General features: G+C 48.7%; 1 protein-coding gene across 12 annotated transcripts in view; it reads right to left on the reverse strand.

The window, feature by feature from the left end:
• ASAP1 (ArfGAP with SH3 domain, ankyrin repeat and PH domain 1) overlaps positions 1-20,179 on the reverse strand; it is a 389,931-nt gene extending 369,752 nt beyond the window's left edge. For 5 of the 12 annotated variants that reach the window (XM_063726812.1, XM_054518823.2, XM_054518822.2 and 2 more), the window contains exon 1: positions 19,738-19,871. The gene's annotated coding sequence lies outside the window, so the exon portion shown is untranslated. Of the gene's footprint in view, positions 1-19,737 lie in introns of all 12 variants that reach the window. The other 7 variants (XM_063726813.1, XM_063726811.1, XM_024251018.3 and 4 more) reach the window with 6 other exon arrangements.
• Positions 20,180-20,416: the final 237 nt, after the last annotated feature.

Here is a 20,416-nt window from a genome sequence, read left to right on the forward strand (position 1 = left end):
GACAGCTGCACAACTCTGTGAATATATTAAAAACCACTGAATTCAGCAATTTAAATGGTGATTTGCATGGCATGTGAATTATATGTCAATAAAGCTATTACAAAAATATAATTTAAAATGGATAACAAAAGAAACTATAAAAGGCCTTGAGGTTAAAAAAAATCAATAAATGGGAGCTGAGCTTGAAAATGGGAGAGTTGCAAAATGTCCTCACATGAGACTGTGGCTGCCCATTCTCTGGTCTATACAGGGAAACTCAGTCAACCAGAATTTCTGGAAAACACTGTCCCAGATCTCCCAGCCCAGGAGGACTCTGGACTATCAGTCTGGTGGCCAAGCACCCCCCACTCTCCTGATACAATTATCCACATGCCTCTGCCGTGTGGGCAAGCCTCGGAGAGCACTCCACTTCCCAACAGCCCTTCAGCACCGCTGATTCAAACAGTAACAGCTCTCTTACTTTGCTCTTCCCTTCAAAAAGCCCAGAGGCTACCTTGTAGGCTGAGGGTTTGGTTTTTTTTAAAACAATTTAACCTTCCCAGTGACATGCTGGGATTGGAAGAGATACTGGCTGAAAACAGTGCCCTTCTCAGCAGGTGATGAAAGGGACCAGGTGCATTCATTCATTTAAAAGAGCACTTCGTGAGCATCTACCAGGTAGCAGGACCAGAGACAGGTACTGCACTTACAAGAGTGGACAAAACAGGCCGGGTGCGGTGGCTCACACCTGTAATCCCAGCGCTGTCGGAGGTCGAGGCAGGCGGATCACGAGGTCAGGAGATCAAGACCATCCTGGCTAACACGATGAAACCCCGTCTCTGCTAAATATACAAAAAATTAGCCGGGTGTGGTGGCATGCACCCGTAGTCCCAGCTACTTGGGAGGCTGAGGCAGGAGAATCACTTGAACCCAGGAGGCAGAGGTTGCAGTGAGCCGAGATCTTGCCACTGCACTCCAGCCTGGGTGACAGAGCGAGACTCCGTCTCAATAGAAAAAAAAAAAAAAAAAAAAAAAAGAGTGGACAAACAGTGTGGGTCAGGCCGGGCGCAATGGCTTATCCCTGTAATCCCAACACTTTGAGAGGCCGAAGTGGGCGAATCACTTGAGATCAGGAGTTCAAGACCAGCCCGGCCAACATGGCCAAACCCCAACTCTACTAAAAATACAAAAATTAGCTGGGCGTGGTAGCGGGCACCTGTAATCCCAGCTACTCGGGAGGCTGAGGCAGGAGAATCACTTGAACCCAGGAGGAGGTGAGATTGTGCCACTGCACTCCAGCGTGGGTGACAGAGTGAGACTCCATCTCAAAATATATATATGTAAATAAAAATACAAAAATAAGCCATGCATGGTGCCGCACAGCTGTAGTCCCAACCGCTTGGGAGGCTGAGGTATGAGAATCCTTTGAACCCGTGAGGCCGAGGTTGCAGTGAGCCGAGATCTCACCACTGCACTCCAGCCTGGGCGACAGAACAAGACTCTGTCTCAAAAAACACAAAGAACAAAAAACAGCATGAGTCTCATGAAGCTCATGGACCAGCAGAGGGAACAGACAGACAATGAAAGATCAGAGTGACAGATGTTTTGAAAAGGTTAAGCACAAGGGGGTCCTGGGAGCACTAAAGATGGCTCCAAATTCAATCTTAGGGATCAGATAATGACAGGCTAATCATCATAAGCATTTAAAATGCCTACCACTTACGTCAGGCACTGGGCTAGGTTTTAAGGCCACTTAAGAAAGAAGATACATTCCTGTTCTAAAGGGGCTGACAGACTAACAGACTTGATGTACAGTATCTCCAAAGTACTCCCAATCTCCCTATAATGGCCAAGGTGGAACTGACGCAGCTTAGCCATGGTTTGGATGAGTTGAGGGAGGGAGAAGAAATCCATAATTTCAGAGTTCAGTCATCCCCACCACTGCCGCTGCTTCCACTCTCATCAGCATTAAGCATTTGCAGACAGCAAATACTGCTTGATATGGTTTGGATCTGTGTCCCCACCCAAATCTCAGGTAGAACTGTAATTCCCAGTGTTGGGGGAGGGGCCTGGTGGGAGGTGATTGAATCATGAAGGTGTTTCTAATGGTTTAGCACCATCCCCCTAGTGCTGTCTCGTGATAAGCTCTCCCGAGATCTGCTTGTTTAAAAGTGTGTGGCACCTCCCTCCTCTCTCTCTCTTTCTCCTGCTCCACCATGTAAGATGTACCTGCTTCCCCTTCGCCTTCCACCATGATTGTAAGTTTCCTGAGGCCTCCCCAGAAGCAGAAGCCTGCACAGCCTGCAGAACCGTGTGCTGATTAAACCTCCCTTCTTTATAAATTATCCAGTCTCAAGTAGTTCTTTATAGCAATGCAAGCATAAACTAATACACTGGTTAGGAAAAAAAAAAAAAAAGGTAAGCCAAGCTCATATCATTCTTCCACTCACAACCCTCCAAGAGCTGCTTTTGTCATTCAGAGCAAAAGCTAAAGTCCGCAAAATGCCCAGCAAGGTCGAGCCCTCATCCCCACCCCATCAACCTTTGCCTGCACCGACTTTCTTGTCACTCACTCCACTCCAGCCACACTGGCTTCCTTGAGGTACCTTTAATGTGCCCTGCATGCAGCTATCAGGGTCTCTGTATGGGGCACGCCCTGTGCCTAAGAATCATTTCTCCCCAAACTGCCGTTTGCTCACTCCCTCAGCTCCTTTGGGTCTTTGCTTAGCGTCACATTCTCAGGGAGAGCTTCCTTGAACACCCCATTTAACAATGCACACCCTCCCCAGCACACCCCAGCCAGAGGATTTTTCTTCCATAAGGACTATTTGTCATCTCATACACCATCCATTTCACGTTTGTTTGCTATCTGTTGCCCCACTGGAATGTAAAGTCCATGAGGACAGGGATTTTTCTCTGTCATGTTTGCTACTGTTGTCCAGCCCCTAGAATACCACTGGCATGCAATGTAAATGCAAACAAATATGCATGGAATAAATATCAAGGTTCCTAGCTGGAGTGTCTGGGATGAGGATACATGAGGAGTCATTACTGGGCAGAGACGGCAGAGCAGGAGTGGGTGGGAAGGGGGACTTCAGGTGCCAGGTCATGGGGAAAAAGGCTTGGCCACTCTGTTCAGTGGCTATTTTTAAGCCATCCAGAGCTGAGAAGCCTTTACCTGCTTTTCTTGATATCTTAAAGAACCGGAAAGCAATGGGGACTTCATGGTTATACCTGCCAGTAAGAGTTATCACGGCCTCCCAGGAGCCACCATGTCTCACCCCTTCCTCCCAGGGACCCAGCTCCTCTTGATATTGACAATGTGTTTACTCCTATGATATGCAAGCCCTTCCAAAGGCCAGCTCTCTCTTCCCACCTCTGATTAATTAGGTTTCACAAGCACCAATAAGCCCTTGCTGAGAATCCCACATGTGGACAGGGTTCATTGTAGAACAACTGACTTTTATTCAGGGCCTCTCAGGTGCCACATGCTTGGCCTATAAGATCCCAATTTAATCTCCACCATACTCTGCAGGGGGTACTGGCAGTGCAAGTGGAAAGGAGAGGAAACTGAGGCTCAGAGAAAAGAAGGTGCCAAAGGTCACCAAGCAAGGGACAGAGCCAGATTCCACGAAGGACTCCAACCCAGGACTATGTGATACCAGAGTTTACACTCTCTGTCATACCACACTATCTCTAAGACATGGAATAACTCACATTGTTCCTTTTTCATCCTTCAAAATCCGTGCTTCTCCCCTTCAGTTTGAATATCCTCTCAATGCAATGCACAGGGAGGCCAAGACAACCTGGAGATGAAGGAGGTACAGCTGAGCCCCAACAGAGGGATGTTTCTAAAGCACAACTCACAAATCTCATCTTCCTGGCGGCAGGATTAAGACCTACCTTCTTCTCAATTTCAATCTAGTCCCTGCTCACTGTGCCCCTGTATCTTAAGCCCCTGGCTCCCATCCCCTCCACATCCTACCACATCAACCTCTTCTCCAATCCTTCTCCAAGTCTCTGCACTTGGCCACAAAGCACCCGCCCCATCATTGTCTACATGGTGACTCATGGGCCACCATCTGAGAGAACTTTGGGGATTCCCTTTTCCAACACAGTCACTCAGTGGGTCAAAAGTCACTTCACCTCTTGAGGAACTGTCCCCCTTCAGTGTCCATCTCACTCTCTAGACGGAGAATATTTACTTTGAGTCACCTGCTCCTAGTATAATACCAATGAAGTTCCCAAAAAATGCCACTGGATGTCTAAAATATAAAATTGGAAGGAATATTCATGCCAGTGCTCGCTAAATTAAAGCCACAGGACTATCTACAGTCAGACATATGTGGCTACCTTCTGGGTCAGTCTTTAGGCCAAATGCCAAATCACCACCACCATCACCACCATCATCATCACCACTATCATCACCATCACCACCACCATCATCATCATCATCACCATCATCACCCCCATCATCACCACCACCATCACCACTGTCATCACCATCATCACCATCACCACCACCACCACCATCATCATCACCATCATCACCACCATCATCATCATCACCATAACCACCACTACCATCATCACCATCATCATCACCACCACCATCATCACCATCGTCATCACCACCACCATCATCACCATCATCATCATCACCATAACCACCACCACCATCATCCTCATCATCATCATCACCATCAGTATCACCACCATAACCACCACCACCATCATCCTCATCATCATCATCACCATCAGTATCACCACCATCATCACCACCACCATCATCATCAACACCATCATCACCACTATCACCATCATCATATCACCATCATCACCATCACCACCACTGTCGTCATCACCACCATCATCACCATCCCCCCCACCGTCATCGTCACCATCAGGACTACCACCATCATCATCACCACCATCATCATCAGTACCACAATTATCACCATCATCATCACCATAATAACTACAACCATCATTACCAACCACCATCATCACCACCATAACCACAACCACTATCACCAACCACCATCATCATCACCACCACCATCAGCAGCAGCAGCGGCAGCAGCAGCACCACCACCACCACCACCACCACCACCACCACCACCACCATCATTATCATTGCATTAATTTGCTAGGGCTGTCATTAAAAAGTACCAAAATTGGATGGCTTAAAAGAACAGAAATTTATTCTCTCACAATTCAGGAGGCTAGAATTCCAAAATCAACATATCAGCAGGGCCACACCCTCTCCGGTTCTTCTGAGAGAATCCTTCCTTGCCTCTTCCTGGCTTGTGGTGGTTGCCAGAAATCTTTACATTCCCTGAATTGTAGCTGCATCACTGCAGTCACAGAGGTGTCTTCTCCCTGTGTGCCTTGACATTGTCTTCCCTCTGTGCATATCTGCCTCTAGGTCCTAATTTCCTTTATAAGGACACCAGTCATTTTGGATCCAGGCCTGCCCTAATGACTTCATTTTAATTTTTATTTCCTCTGTGGAGAGCTTATTTGTAAATAAAAACACAATCTGAGGTTTTGGGGGTTAGTACTTCAAGACATCTTTTGAAGAGACACAATTCAACCCTTAACAGTCATCTTCATCACCACCGTCATCAGGATAGCTAACATTTCCTCTCCCCCTAGTTCCATGTGCCAGACACCACTCTCACCGTTCTCCAGGTCTCACTTTAGATAGTTCTCTTGACAAAACCTATGAGGCAAAAGTCTTATTCTCTCCATTTGACAGGTAACAAAACTAAGGCTCAAAGAGGTTTGAAACTTGCTTATGGTCAAGTAGCCAGTAAAAAGCCAAGTTAGGACCCACACTTAAGTCCAGGATCCAAACTCTTACCAGCCATCCATACCACAGAAGCGGCATTGTTTCTGGTGTGTGATAACCCTCTGTAGACTCTGTTTCAGGTCCCATGTGATTACCATCTGCAAATACTTAACACTATTACCTTCTTCAAGCTGGAAGTTTAAAATATCACTACTGAACTTAACTTACCCCAACCAACTTTCAACTTGTTCTAGGAGGAGAACACCCCCACTCCCCCCCAACACACACACGTTCTGTCTATTAAGATTCTTTGGGAAAAATGAGTTTTGAAGAATAATGCATGTATACTTCGCTGACTAATTCATGTGGCCCTGCTTATGCCAACTCCTCAATTTGTTGTTCTCTATAATAGCTGCCTGGAGGGCCTCCACTCATTTCATGACGATACATCCCAGAGCCTGGGCAACGTGCCCCAATAGATGGCTCCTGATTGCCCAGGAAGTTACAAGGTGGCCAATGGAAAGATCACCGGCTTGAAGTCAGGAAGCCTGAGACTAAGTCTTAGCTTCCGTTTCCTCCTCCAAATGAACTCCCCTGAGCAGCAGGGCCCCGATCCTTCTGGACCTCAAAGACAACTCAAAAAAGCTTCTCAAATTTAGCAAAAGAGAGATTGTCAAACTCTCAGCTACAAAGGAATGAAGGAATAGTTCATTCATCAAACATGAATTAAGCAACTGGTCTACTACAGGATGGGCAGTTTGCTAAGTGGATATGAAGGACTCACCAAGATGAATAAAACGGCAAGGAGGAAAGAAAACCTGTGTGTGTGTGTGTGTGTACATACGTGCGTGTTAGGATGGCACTTTAATGTATTTTTTTACTCACTCATCCCTCAGTAAGGCAAGTTATCTCCATTTCACAGCTGAAGAAATGAAGGTTTGGTAAGTTGGGTGACTTGTCTAAAGGCGTTCAGTGAGTAAGCAGAGAGCCAGGGCTGACCCTGGGTCTAAGCAGTTGAAACATCCAGCTGCTTTCCTCTGACCCTGACCACCTGGGCATGGGGATGGAGACTGAAGCTTGTTAAGCAGGAACGTGACCCAATCTGAAGTTTTAAGGAGATTTCCCTGAGGCAGCTCAGAGGATGGGCTGAGGGCAGTGAGGTAGGAGAGGGCTGGATGATTCTGGAGAAACCACCCAGAACACTGACCCAAGGCAGGAACTGTGGGATGGACAGAAGGGGCTGGACTGCAGATACTGGGAAGGTGTATTCAGAATTGGTTTGGGTTGGAAGAAGAGCAAGAAAGAAAGACAATGAGTGACAGGCATGAAGGGAGTCTTCTCTCTTCTCAAGCTCAGACCTAGAAAGCAAGGACATCGGGAAAACCATGTCACAGCTCCACTTCCTGTTCCACTTAAGCAGCAGCCAAAGTGCTGCAGCTGTGGGAGGAGAAGACAGGAAAGAAGGGAGGACATAGACTTGCGTCTCCCTCATATCGTTTCCCACTGAAGCCAGGAACTGACCACTCTAAGGGACACACACACTGGAAGAACCAGGAGGCTGAGGAGGTGACAATGTTTTGAGACACAGACATGACTCAGCCTTGCCAACTGGCCAGAAATCAGTGTCATGGCTCTCTGTCTTCCCCATCCCCCCTCCAAATGATCCCCATGCCAGCCAATCCTACTGCCTCCCCATCTTCCCTCCCAGACTCCTGTAAGAGCATCAGAGCTGGTCTTCCTGCTTCCAGATCCTGGCATCAACCACCTAATCTATTCAGTCCAATGTAGCCAGAGTCACCTTTCCAATAGGCAAGTATCACATCACCCCCCTGCCTTAAGCCTTCAGTGGTTCCTCAGTGGCTTCAAGATAGAAGTTCAAGCTCCAGGATATGGCTCCTGCCTCCTGCTCTGACCTCAACACATCCTACCTCAAATGTTAGGTTCCAACCATAACGAACCACTTGTAATTCCCAGCACATACTGTGCTATTGGTACCATTCACATCCCTGCTGAGGCTCCCTACGACTAGAATTTCCTTCCCTTCCTTCCATTCTTTACTGGCTGGTTCCTATTCGTTATTTAAGATTCGGCTCAAGGATCACACCTTGTAACAAGTCTTCTCTGACCCTCCCTGCAAGGTGGAGTCAGGCACCTCTTCCTAAGTGCCCATTACATGTTACGTTCCTGCAGGACCACACTAAACATGCTGGCTCATAATTACCTGGACATGTCTGGCCCCCATTCATATGAGAGGTTCCAGGATAGCAGAGTATGCAGCACAACAGCTGGCACATGGTAGGCACCTAATACAGAAAGACAGGGACAGAAGGGGAAGAGTAGGGAGAGGTGAAGGAGGAAGAAGACGAGGAAAGGAAGAGAGGGAGGAGTAGGAGGGAGAAAAGGGGGAAGATAAGGAGGGGGAAAATGGTAAGGAGGAAGAGAGGAAGGGAGAGGAGGAGGAAAGGAGGAATGAGGAGAGGGAGAGGAGGAGGAGGAGGGAGAAGAAGGGGAAGGGAAGGAAAGAAGGAGAGAGAGGAGAAAGGGGAAAATGGGGAGGAGAAGGAGGGGGAAAATGAGGTGGGGGAAGAGAGAGGAGGAAAGGAGGAGGGGGAGGGGCAAGGGGGAGGAAAGGGAAGAGGGGGAGGGGGAAGAGGAGGAAAGGAGGAAGAGGGATGGGGGAAGAGAGGCAGGAGGAGGGGAGGAGGGGAAAGAGGGGGAGAAGGGAGAGAGGGAGGAAGGGAGGTTGAGAAGAGGACGACAAATGTTACGGGTACTCAAAGAAGAAAATAATCACAATAGTAAAGATTGGGAAAGGCTTTTCAGAGATGGTGCACCTGAGCCATGCTTTTTGGCAGACGGGGAAGGGTTTTTGGCAGACGGGGAAGGTAGGGAAAGGGCATTTCGGATGATGGGAACAGCAAGACTGTGAAAGTATAAAGGTTCTTCATTTTGGAAGAGAATTCAAACAGGGTGGTGGGCTAAAGCCTAGGGTGAATGAGGAAAGTGCAGTGAACCCAGAATCTTCTAGATGCCATGTGAGTTGTCCATCCCACTGTGCATTCATTAAGGTGTTTTTTAGTTACAAATAACAGAAAACTCCCATCAGAATAGTCTAAAGGTAGATGCTCGGTGTCTCATTCCTTCCATTTTTCTGCTCTGACACCCTCAACATGTCCTCCCTAAGCCAGGCTCCCTCATGGTCCCAAGATGGCTGCCATGGTTCCAGGTATCACATGCTAACCCCAGTATGTCCCACAAAAGAAGAGGGGCTTTTTCTTCCTACATGTCTCTTTTTAAGATGCAGAAAAATCTTTCTTCACCCCCACTGCCAGGCGATTTCCCTTCATATTTCACAGGCCAGAGCTCTGTCAGTTGCCCACATCTAACCCAATCGTTGCCAAGGGGAATAGGACCCAGTGATTCATCCACTGGAGGGTGGACATCTGAAGATCAATGTCCTGCCAGCGAAAAAGAAGGGGAAAGGATGTTGGGTAAGCAACCACTGTCTGCTACACCTGGTCGCTCACTCGCCCCTGCAGTATGCTGCTCAACAGAGTGTAGACTGCAAATATCCCACATCTCCACCCTGCTGCCATTCTATTTTAGGGCTGAGGAAGTAACTGTCCTACGAGAGGAAACTTGCTAACGGCTATTATGGGAAGGTCTATAAACGACACTGTAGTTTGCTTTTCTAGATCAGGAGTTCTGTAACAGTGGAGGCATAGGAAGTAGCAGGGATGACTGCATTTCAGAGAGAAGCCCCAAATGCCATTTTATTTTAACTAAGAGTTTCACCTTTCTCCTTGAACACATTTTCCTTAGACCTCCCCAAAAATAGCCAGCACATTCCTACCACAAAGCCTTTGATCCAGCTATTCTCAGCCTTGAATACCCTTCCCTTCTCTCCCCACTTAGGGAAATCCTGCCTGTCTTGGAAGAGTAAAGCTCAGACACTTCTTTCACAAAGCTTTCTCTGAAGGGAGGGAGGACTCTCTCCCTTCCCTATACACCTATGACTGTTCCTTGGTAACTCTCCCATGCTGTTGAGCGACACTGGTGCCAAATTATTAACAGTTCATATCTTTCTCTTCTATTCAACTGGAAGGTATTCTAGCAGGTGGACTTTGATTTTTCATCTTCATATCCTAAGTGCTTGGCATATAACAGGATAGGCAGGAAAATTTGTGCAATGAAAACTCTTAAAAGTGAATTCACTCTTTCATGCTTCTTCTCCCTACTGATCATGCAAATGAGAACTCTTATCTCATTTTGAAACCCACTCATTTTTGTTTAGTACCAGTTATGTGCCAGGCACTCACTTAGCCACTTTCCTTATATATTGCTTTATTTGACACCCTAAAAAAACTGTGAGAGTTTTCACAATTTACAGAATAGAAAACTAAAGCTCAGGCAGGCTACGAGAAAGGCTAAAAGCAGACTCTTCCAAGGCCACATGAAGAATTAGGGTGTGGAATTAAAATTCAAGTCTGTAGAGGCAATATTGTATCACGATCAAGAGTATGGGTATTGAACACAGATCGCCTTGCTTAAAATCTTGCCAATTACAAGGGCCAAGCTTGGTGGCTCACACCTGCAATTCCAGCACTATGGAAGGCCAAGGCAGGTGGATCACTTGAGCCCAGGAGTTCGAGACCAACTTGGGCAACACAGCAAAATCCCATCTCTACTAAAAATACAAAAATTAACTGTGCCTGGTGGCGCACACCTGTGACCCCAGCTATTAGGGAGGCTGAGGTGGGAGGATCACTTGAACCTGGAAGGATTACTTGAATCTGGGATTGCAAGGATGCAGTGAGCTGTGATAGCACCATTGCACTACAGCCTGGGAGACAGAGTGAGACCTTGTCTCAAAAAAAAAAAAAAATCTTGCCACTTACTAACTATATGACCTCAGAGAAGTTAGCTAGGCTCTGTGTATTTCGGGTTCGTCGTATATAAAATGGGAGTTAGAAATAGCGCCTATTTCATAGGGTTATTATGAGGATTAAATGAGCTCATAGAGGAAAACTGCTTACAACAGTAATGACATATATTAACGAGCAATACATAATAGCTATCATTACTGATTCCAAGTCCAGTGGTTTTCCCATAGCATCATGACAAATGCTCCTACCCTCCACCCGCCAAGTCACCTTAGGCAGGAAAGAATGACCTAGCCAAAGGACAGCCCACTGGAGGGGTCATGAGAACCACTGTCCAGAGGAGGAGCCGCAAAGAACAGTGGGTCAAAGATCACAAAGGCAATGACATGCAAAAATTCCATCCCAGAACGGCTCTCCGTGACGGCTCGGCCCATATTGATGGGGTCCTGAGGGAACTTCTAGGGGAAAGGATATCACATGAGACAGGAAGCAGGTCAGCTCCCCAGTGCCCAAATACTGACCATACACCAAAGAATAGCCCCTTAGCTCGAAAAAGCTTTGAAGACCTGAAATGCTTACAGCCCATCCCCTGAAAACCCAGTGCCCACAGTGATTATAGGGTGAGATGAAGGGAGTTCCCAAGGCAAGATGGCTGCTAGAAGGCATGTTGGCTGCTGGAAGGCACGTTATCCCATCGGCCTTGAAGACAAGACTGACCCCTTACCCCTCCAAGGCTCCTACACTTCCATACTCATTATCGTGCTGTAACCTGGCAGGGAGGGTGACTAAGGACAGGAGCTACCATCCCCTTTACGCAGGTGGGGAACTGAGGTCCAAAGAGGATAAATGGCTACTATTTGAGGTCACATAACTAGTCAGTATCCATTCCAGACTAGAATTCAGGACTTCTGAGTCTCAATTCAGTGATATTCTTCAGTATCTTAGTACATCTTTTGCATCAGCATGCGTCTTCTTCAAGCACATGCATTTTCTTTCTTTCTTCTGAAATGTTTATTGTCTTCCCTGTGCTAGACTTGGTGCTAGACACTAGGGGTTACAGAAATGATCAGGGCCCTACCACCACCCTTGCACCTCCAGCAGGCACTGTAGCAGGTGAATGCACAGGACGCACTCAGTAAGTGCTTGCTGATATGAATCCAATTGTCTCATTACTAATGTTCTGTTATAGATTTCAGTTCTTTCTCCAAAAAGGCAATTTTTACATTTTTATAAATGTTCTTTCTTTTCCTGGTCTGAAAAAGAAGACTGAATATTAAGCTAGCTGGTTGCAACTTGGTGTCTCCCAGGATTACAGGAGAAATGAGACCCCTTTATAAAACCAGGACCCTCAAAGAGATCAAAGTCTCCTCTAAAATGAGGGCCTGAATTATTCCTCCCATCAGCCCAGAGAAATGGCAAGAAAGCAGGATCTGAGTAAGGGAAAAAGGCTTCTGTGCAGACTTTAAAGCCTCTGGGTGTGACTGTGGAATCCACCATATACCATTGGTCTGGGGTCAAAACATGGGCCCAGAAGCTCCCACAGAAACTTTTCCAGGACCCAGGAAACACTTAGGGCCTTTGCTGAAGCATAATACTGCTCTGTGGAGACATCTCTCCTACCCAAGAAAGGTGGGGCTCTCCTGGGGCATGAGCCACTAAGCCCCCAAACCAGAAGACACAACAAATGGGAGAACTGGCTCCTCTAGAACGAACCTAGAGCAATCTGAAAGAGAACATTAGTATATTTAAAATGAAGATATAAAACATGAAACAGAAACCCTAAGGAAAGAACAGGACCCAAGGATGGAAGTGCAGGCTGAACTGAAAGAGAACTAAGAATTTCTAAAAGTAAAATGTATAGTCATTAAAATTATAAACTCTCACCTATAATCCTAGTACTTTGGGAGGCTGAGACAGGAGGACCGCTTGAAACTAGGAGTTTGGTTTCTTTTGAGACAGGGTCTTGTTCTGCCACCCAGGCTGGAGTGCAGTGGCACAATCTTGGTTCACTGCAGCCTCGACCTCCCTGGGCTCAATCCTCCCATGTCAGCCTCCCGAGTAGCTGGGACTACAGGAGTGCACCACCATGTCTGGCTAATTTTTGTTATTTGTTTTTTTGTTGTTTTTGGAGAGATGAGGTCTCACCATGTTGCCGAAGCTGGTCTCAAACTCCTGAGGCTCAAGCAATCCACCCGCCTTGGCCTCCCAAAGTGTTGGGCTTACATGCATGAGCCAGTGCACCTGGCCATTGAAGCCAGAAGTATGAGACCATCCAAATATAAAAAATAACCAGGCAAGGTGGCTCACGCTGGTAGTCCCAGCAACTTGGGAGGCTGAGGCAGGAAGATCACTTGAGCCCTGGATTAGAGGCTGCAGTGTGCTATATTTGTGCCACTGCACTCCAGCCGGGGCAACACAGCAAGATCCTATCACTTAAAATAATAATAATATAAAAAATTAGACTGGGAGTGGTGGCTTACTGTAATCCCAGCACTCTGGGAGGCCGAGGCAGGCGGATTACCTAAGGTCGGGAGTTCAAGACCAGCCTGGCCAACATGGTAAAACCCATCCCTACAAAATACAAAAATTAGCCAGGCATGGTGGCACATGCCTGTAATCCCAGCTACTCAGGAGGCTGAGGCAGGAGAATCACTTGAACCCGGGAGGCGGCGGTTGCAGTGAGCCAAAATCGCACCACTGCACTCTAGCCTGGGCGACAGAGCAAGATTCCATCTCAAAAAAAAAAAAAATTAAAAATTAAAACTCAATGATGAAAAAAGTTCAACAAATATGGTAACGCAGCTAAGCAGCTGAAGCCAATATACCTGACTCAGCCTCCTCGTTCAGTGCCTGTCATTTGCTGGGCACTGTGGTGGGCACAAAGGGCTAAGAGGAATAACACAGAGTCCCAGTTCCCAATCCCCTTCAAGATGCCCCAGCTCACAGGTGCGGAACTATATGAGCAAACACATTTCCCTGCAAGACAGCTGTAATAACGACTACCATCTACGGGACCCCTGTGCTGGCTGTTTTTCTTACATTATCTCAGTTAAGTCAGTATGGTCAGTGCAGAAGAGAAGGAAAAGTGGCGACTACAGTAGAACCCAGAATCTTCTGGTTTTCCCACCCACCGAAGATTCCACTGAGCCATCCTGCATCCCCCAAAGTCTCAGGAGAGAATAACTATAATGGAATGCCTGGGCACCCTTTTTACATTTCTACTCAAAAGGAAATTATTTAGATAGATAGAAAACTACAAGGAAATAGGCACACAGTATTGTTACACACAGGCCGAGTTTTTACAAAGGCAGAAGCCTTGACCAAAAATTCATGATTGGCTTCGAAAGGGGAAATGCCAACATCCCCCAGAAGCCGCGGGTGGGCGCTGTCTTGATGCCTTTCTTCCTGTTCTGCCCACGGCTGATGCTCCCCAGCTGGCTTCTGTGTAACTCCCACCACAGCTAGGGAAGTACTGACAGGCACTCTTCTTTATCCCAAACCAGGCTCCAACCAGGATCCTGCCACTGGAGGGACATACTTACTTTTGTTTTCCTAACTCTGTGCACCTTTGCACTTCCTCACTTAGGGCAGTGAAGGAAGAGGAAACACCAAAAATATTACAAGACAAGCTTAGTTTGTGGCATTTCCAAGAGATGGGAGCTGAAGGGGCTGGCAGGGTGACCCCAGGCAGCAGACGCCCTCAGTCGCTTTGTAACTCAGCTCGTCGGTGGCCGAGAGAGCTCATGTGCCTCCCCAAAGTGCTTAAGGTCTCAAGAAACCGTCTGTTTCTGGGGAGAATCTGGGACAGGAGCCCATTTTCTCCAAATAACTGAGAGGACTTCAGAAATCTGGTCTTAATTACCCCCTCGCAGCAACGTGGCTACACAGCACATCATGGTGTGTTTCCTTTACTCTCAGAAGATGGGGCCACCAGTGCTCCAGGCCCTCCGGTTGCTTCTTCCCCTCAGGACTCAGACGGATCTGTCCTAATCGAACCACACACTCCCTCCTGACCTCTCTTGGGGCCAATGGCCTGCTCTGGGAACAGGGCTGGCTGAGGTTAGGGACCTGGCTGCAGCTTTGCAACAAGGTTTTAGCCGTACAAAAGGAACAACTGTAGGGATGCGTGCTGTGCTGGGAAAAGAACTGGGGGCAGACTCTGAAGTCAGAGGACTCAGCCCACACCCTGCCCATCCCCTCCTGGGAGAGGACTTGGGGTACGAGGCAGGGAGCTGGTAGAGGATTTGCATGGGTTGGTAAATTTAATTTTTTTCAAGAGGCCGGGTGAGAAATTAGTGTCCCTGGGTTGAAAGTGAACAATCGGGCCGACAGCTGAAGAATGCACAGTGAAATGAATCCTCAACTCCAACTCTTCACGGAGGCCTGGCACAGAGAAGAGCTCTGACGAAGGAGTGACTGTGAGGACACAGTGGAGGCTGACTCCCACCAGTGCATCACTACAGCCATGGTAAGATGTCCCTGACCTTCTCTTCCCCATGGGTTAGGAACCTCTCCCCAGAGCTCCCATAACACCCTCCTTTCCCAGGTGGCAAAGATATCCACATCCTAATCCCAAGGACCCGTGAATACCTTAGGTTCCACGAGTTACATGGCAATGGAAAATGAAGGCTGCAGATGGAATCAAGGTTGCTAAGCTGTTGACCTTAAAATAGGGAGAGTAGCTTAGATTATACAGGTGGCACAGTGGAATCACTTTAAGGGTCCTTCAAGGTGGAAGAAGATGCCAGAAGGGAGAATCAGAGAGATGGAAGCTTGAGAAGGATTAAGACCAACATTGCCAACTTTGGAGGTGGAAGAAGGAAACCACAAGCCAAGATATGCAAGTGGCCTCCTGATACTGGAAAAGACAAGGAAACAAATTCTTCCCAGCGCTGCCAGGAGTAACACCCTCTGCTACACCTTGATTTCGGCCCAGTGAGATCCATTCTAGACTTCTGACCTCCAGAACTGTAAGATAGTAAACTTGTATGATGTAACCCACTAAGTTTGGGGTAATCTGTTACAGCAGCAATAAGAAACTAATACACTATCATTATGCTTATCCTAATATAATGCAATTTTTATTTATATGTCTATCACCCCCATCAATAATAATCATAATAGCTAACATTTGTTGAATTTACCCTTACTGTGAGCACTTATTATCTGGTAAGGCCAGCACCAAGGTTTCATTCACATAAGATACCAAAAAAAGAAGCAACTTCAATTGAACACACAATGAAGGTAAACACAGGGACTTAAGAGTAGGGGAGGGAGTTAAAAGCATCTTCGAGGAGATAAAGACACAGGTGCTTTTTAAAGATGAGTAGCAATTAGCCTGGGAGAGAGGAAGAGCATCCCCGGCAGGGGGAAGAACGTAAGCAGACACTCAGGGAAATGAAACACAGGGCATGTGCCGGCAAGCACTCTGGCAGCTCCACAGCAGGCTGGTAATAATGCCTGTAGCCTGTAAGTCTCCTCGGAGGTCCAGGCCTCCTGCCTGCCTGAAATCTCCACAGGATGCCTCCTAGACATCTCAAATTTAGGATGGCTGATGCAGAACTTGATTTTCTCCATCAGCATAATCCTCCTAGTCTTCCTGTCTCCCACAACAACGCCACCACACACCCAGCTGTTCAAGCCAGAACTCCAGGAGTCACCCTTGAGTCCTTCCCCTTGCCTCATTCCAATGTAATCTATCACCAGATCTCATCAATGCTATCTCCAAGATCTAAGTAGGCTCCACCCACTTCTCTCTACCTCCATTGCTGCTGTCCAGTTCTAAGCCACCATCCTCTTTCCTCCTAAGTGGTCTTCCTGCTTCTACACTTTGCCCCCTATGATCCATCCGCTCTTCATAAAAGCACTCAAAGCAATCTCAAAAATGTCAATCAGGCTGGCCATGGTCGCTCACCTGAGGTCAGGAGTTTGAGACCATCCTGATCAACATGGAGAAAACCCGTCTCTACTAAAAATATAAAAATTAGCCAGGTGTGGTGGTGCATGCCTATCATCCCAGCTACTCAGGAGGCTGAGGCAGGAAAATCACCTGAACCCAGGAGGCAGAGGTTGCAGTGAGCTGAGATCCTGCCACTGCACTCCAGACTGGGCAACAGAGCTAGACTCTGTCTCAAAAAAAAAAAAAAAGAGTCAATCAGATATCACTGATGAGCTTAAACTCACCAAAGCTTCCCTTTGTACTGGGTGGAGGGACTCTCCCCAGCATGGCTTAGAATCGGCTGTGTGATTTCGTCCCTGCTTCCCTCTCAAACCTCACCTTGCGCCATTCCCCCCATCTCTCCCTTACACTCTAGCCCTGCCTTCCCTCACTCCTTGGAATACACCAAGCTCTTTTGTGCATAGTCAACTTTGCACATTCCCATCCCTCTGCCTGGAATGCTGTCCCCTGCAATCTCTCTGCCTGGCCAGTTTCTTCTCCATTTTCCAATCTCAGAAAGGCTTTCCCTTCCAAAACTAGGACCAACTTTGTGCCACCAGCCCCTACTTTGGTCCCAGGTTTGTTTCCTTGATAACAAGGAATCACTCATCTGTTAGAGGTTGTTTCTTCTGCTTCTTCCTTGTTGCTCATCTCCTCCAAAGGAATGCAAGCTCCAGAAGGGCAGTGCCACGTCTATTTCGTCCACCACTGTATCATCAGGACTCCACAGAGGGCTTCGCATGGCGCAGGTGCTCAATACATGGTTGTTCAATGGATGAATTAAAAGAGAAAGTGTAAGGCTGACATTGAAAGATGAGGCTGGAAATAGAAGGCCTCGAGAACAGGGTCCTATTCATCTTTGCACAACTGGCACCTCCCACAGGGAAGCCACTTAGCAAATGTTTCCCTGGATGCATGAAAGAAAAACTCGATTCCAGATAAATCTGAGATGTGCTGTCCTTTCTGGGCAAGGGTCCCCAAGAAGTTTCCACTCCTCCTTAGGACTTCTTAGGAGGTAACATGTCTAGGGCATACAGCAAGTGCTTAATAAATGGGGTGACTGTTACTATTGCTCACGTGGGGATCACTCATGCAGTCTCCTAGAAAAGACCTTCCGGAGCCCACTCCAGATACAGCAGTGGTTGGGTGAAGAAACGGCAGGGAAAAATGAGAACCGAGCAGCAGGATCCAAATACGGCTGAGACTCAGGTGGGGAAATAGCAGGAACAACACTGTCCTAGCTAACTGGGGTTCCCTTCTTTCCTCTAGACTTCAGCCACCTAGGTGCAGCATGGAGATGCCAGCTGGGACGTGAGTCTTCACAAGGGAGGGCTCAATCTGAATGCACACATTCATCTTTGGGCCTGCCAGGCTTGCACTGATTTTGAAAATCTGGCTCGCTGTGGCTGGTGAGGACTGGGGAGGTGTAGAGAATTTCAATTTCCCTCACCAAATGGCAAGCTTGAGAAAAGTCCTTTCTCTCCAACATTATCACATACTAAAAATGAAAAACCAGCCATTCAGAGCTCTCATGAGAAAAATAGATGGGCTGCTTAGCTCACAAGAAACAGGAGGGCTGAAAATCAAGTCTAGAGAACATCAGAGGGTACATTATGTGCTAAGATACTGCCCTTTTTTGGACCTGGGAGTTTCTATTTTGCACAAAAGAATGGGATAGGGAAAGTAATTCCCCGTATAATAAGCCACTCATTTTATACTTCAAATCCATTTGGTAGCTGAATCTCCAAATCCACTTAGTAGCTCAACAGTAGGGGTTAGGTGATTTTTGTTTTTTTTAACTCCCTGTCTCAAAATATGCAGTTTGAAATAAGTGCATATCTCAAAAATAGCAGCATTAACAGGACAGAAGAGAAGGCACTAAAGGGGTGAAGGTTGTGACGCAAAGAAGACATGTTTCCAAATCTGTTTCATGGCTAACAGATCAAAATCTAACACAGAAGGGGCATGGGACGGAGCCTGAAGAAGTGGAAACTACTCCTGGCCACGTGACCTTGGGCAAGTCAGGTCACCTTTCTGGGCCTTCTCAGAAGGGGCTGAATCAGTTGTTCTCAAAGATCTTTTTCTTTCTAAACTGTTCACTGGGTGTTTCCAGAAGACCCGCATTTTCTTAAAGCTATCTGGCCGCGTTACAATTGCAAAACAGAAAGGCTTTGGGGTGAAGGTTGCAATACAGATAACCCTGGCCTAAAAACCGATAAGCTTTTACAATCCCAAAACATTACTCAGCAATCCAGGTCCTGATGTCGTCCCAGAATCAATCACGCCAAGATAATCTAACAGAGTAGACAGGGGAAAATGCGAGAGAAAGTTCTTTTTCTTTCCTGATGAGTACAGGTAAAGTTGAGGTCAAGTTAACGATGATGGTCTGCAGTTGACCATCCGTCTCCCTGAGCTACTGGAAAACCACATTATTAAAGGAAACTGCTTTAGAAGTGCCCAAGATGAACTCTTGGGATGTATCAAACCGCAGAAAACCGGACATCGGCAAGTTTCTTTTTTCTTTGAAACTTCATGTCGCTCTCAGAAAACGCAGCAGGTCCCAAAATGGTACAAGCGAAAACACAAGCCACTTCACGGTCCACCCAGGAGCAAACCCCAAGCTCCAAGTAGGACTCCCCCCACCCCCTTCCCTTTCGTTTCTCTTCTTTTGCTTTAGGCAAGTGGCCTGGGGCCTGCCAAGCAGCGCCGGGTCCGGGCAGGGGCCGGGGGCCGCGGGGAACTTTCCTCGGCCGCGCTAGAGACAATGCCGGGAGGGCGCCCCATCGGCGGGGTCCGGGCCGCCAAGCACGTCATCCCGGGCCCTCCCCCGGAGGGGGACGCGAAGCCCCCCAGGGCGGGCCCCGTCCCCGGCCCCACTGCAGGGGCCCCCTCTCCCGAGCTGGAGGCGCGGAGACCCCCCCACCGGGCGGCCTCGCCCGGCCCCGCAGAGCCTGGCCGCGCGTCCCGCACACGCCCCAGCCCAGGGCCGGTGCCCTCGCCGCAGAGAAGGACACCCCGCTGCGAAAGGAGCCGGGAGCCCGCCCGGCGCCCCTCTTCGCACGAGAGACTGGGCAGGGGGCGCCCGCGACTGGGGGCGACTCCGCCCGACCCCGCCGAGCGCGTCCGAGCGCCCCGCAACTCACCGGGACCTGGCGGGCCGCTGGGCATTATTCCATCGCGGGCTCGGCCGGGCGCTCTCGGCTCTCGGATGGGAAAGCGAACTGCGACCGCGAAGCGCTGGCTGGGCGGGAGGCGCGGGCCCGGGGCTGCCCAGCGCAGAGTGCTCGCCCGCGGCGGCGGCCAGGCCAGGCGAGGCGCGGGAGCCGAGCGCGGCGCAGGAAGGGGCGGGCGACCATGTGCCGAGGGGGAGGAGGCCGCGGCGACGCGAGCGGCTCGCACGATCCCGCTCGGCGGCGGAGGGCGCGGGTTTCAGGAAATCCAAACACTTCGACAGGAAATCGGGATCCTGACTAAGCATTCCCGGCCCCGAGCCGCTCCGCGCCGGGGGCTCCCGCCTTGCTTAACTCTTGGCCCGCCGGCAGCCACGCGGGGGGTGCGGGAGGCGCGGGAGGGGCCCCAGACCTCGGCCGGGGTCGGGCGTCCTTCGCCTTCCGCCCCATGCCCCGGCCGGCCGGCCTCCTCCCCGCCTGAGGTGGAAGGGGTGGGATTTATCCACAGAAAACCCTGGACGCGGAAGGTGCCTTTCTAAGGCCGGGACAGCGGCAAAGGACCTGCCTGTCTTCCGTCTGCGGAGGATGGACCTGCACTGTCCTGGCCGTTACCCCTATTTTCAGTAAAGGAATTACTTCACCAGGCTGCCCC

This window comes from Pongo abelii, chromosome 7 (assembly GCF_028885655.2).
Source record: "Pongo abelii isolate AG06213 chromosome 7, NHGRI_mPonAbe1-v2.0_pri, whole genome shotgun sequence".
Lineage (NCBI taxonomy): Eukaryota > Metazoa > Chordata > Mammalia > Primates > Hominidae > Pongo > Pongo abelii.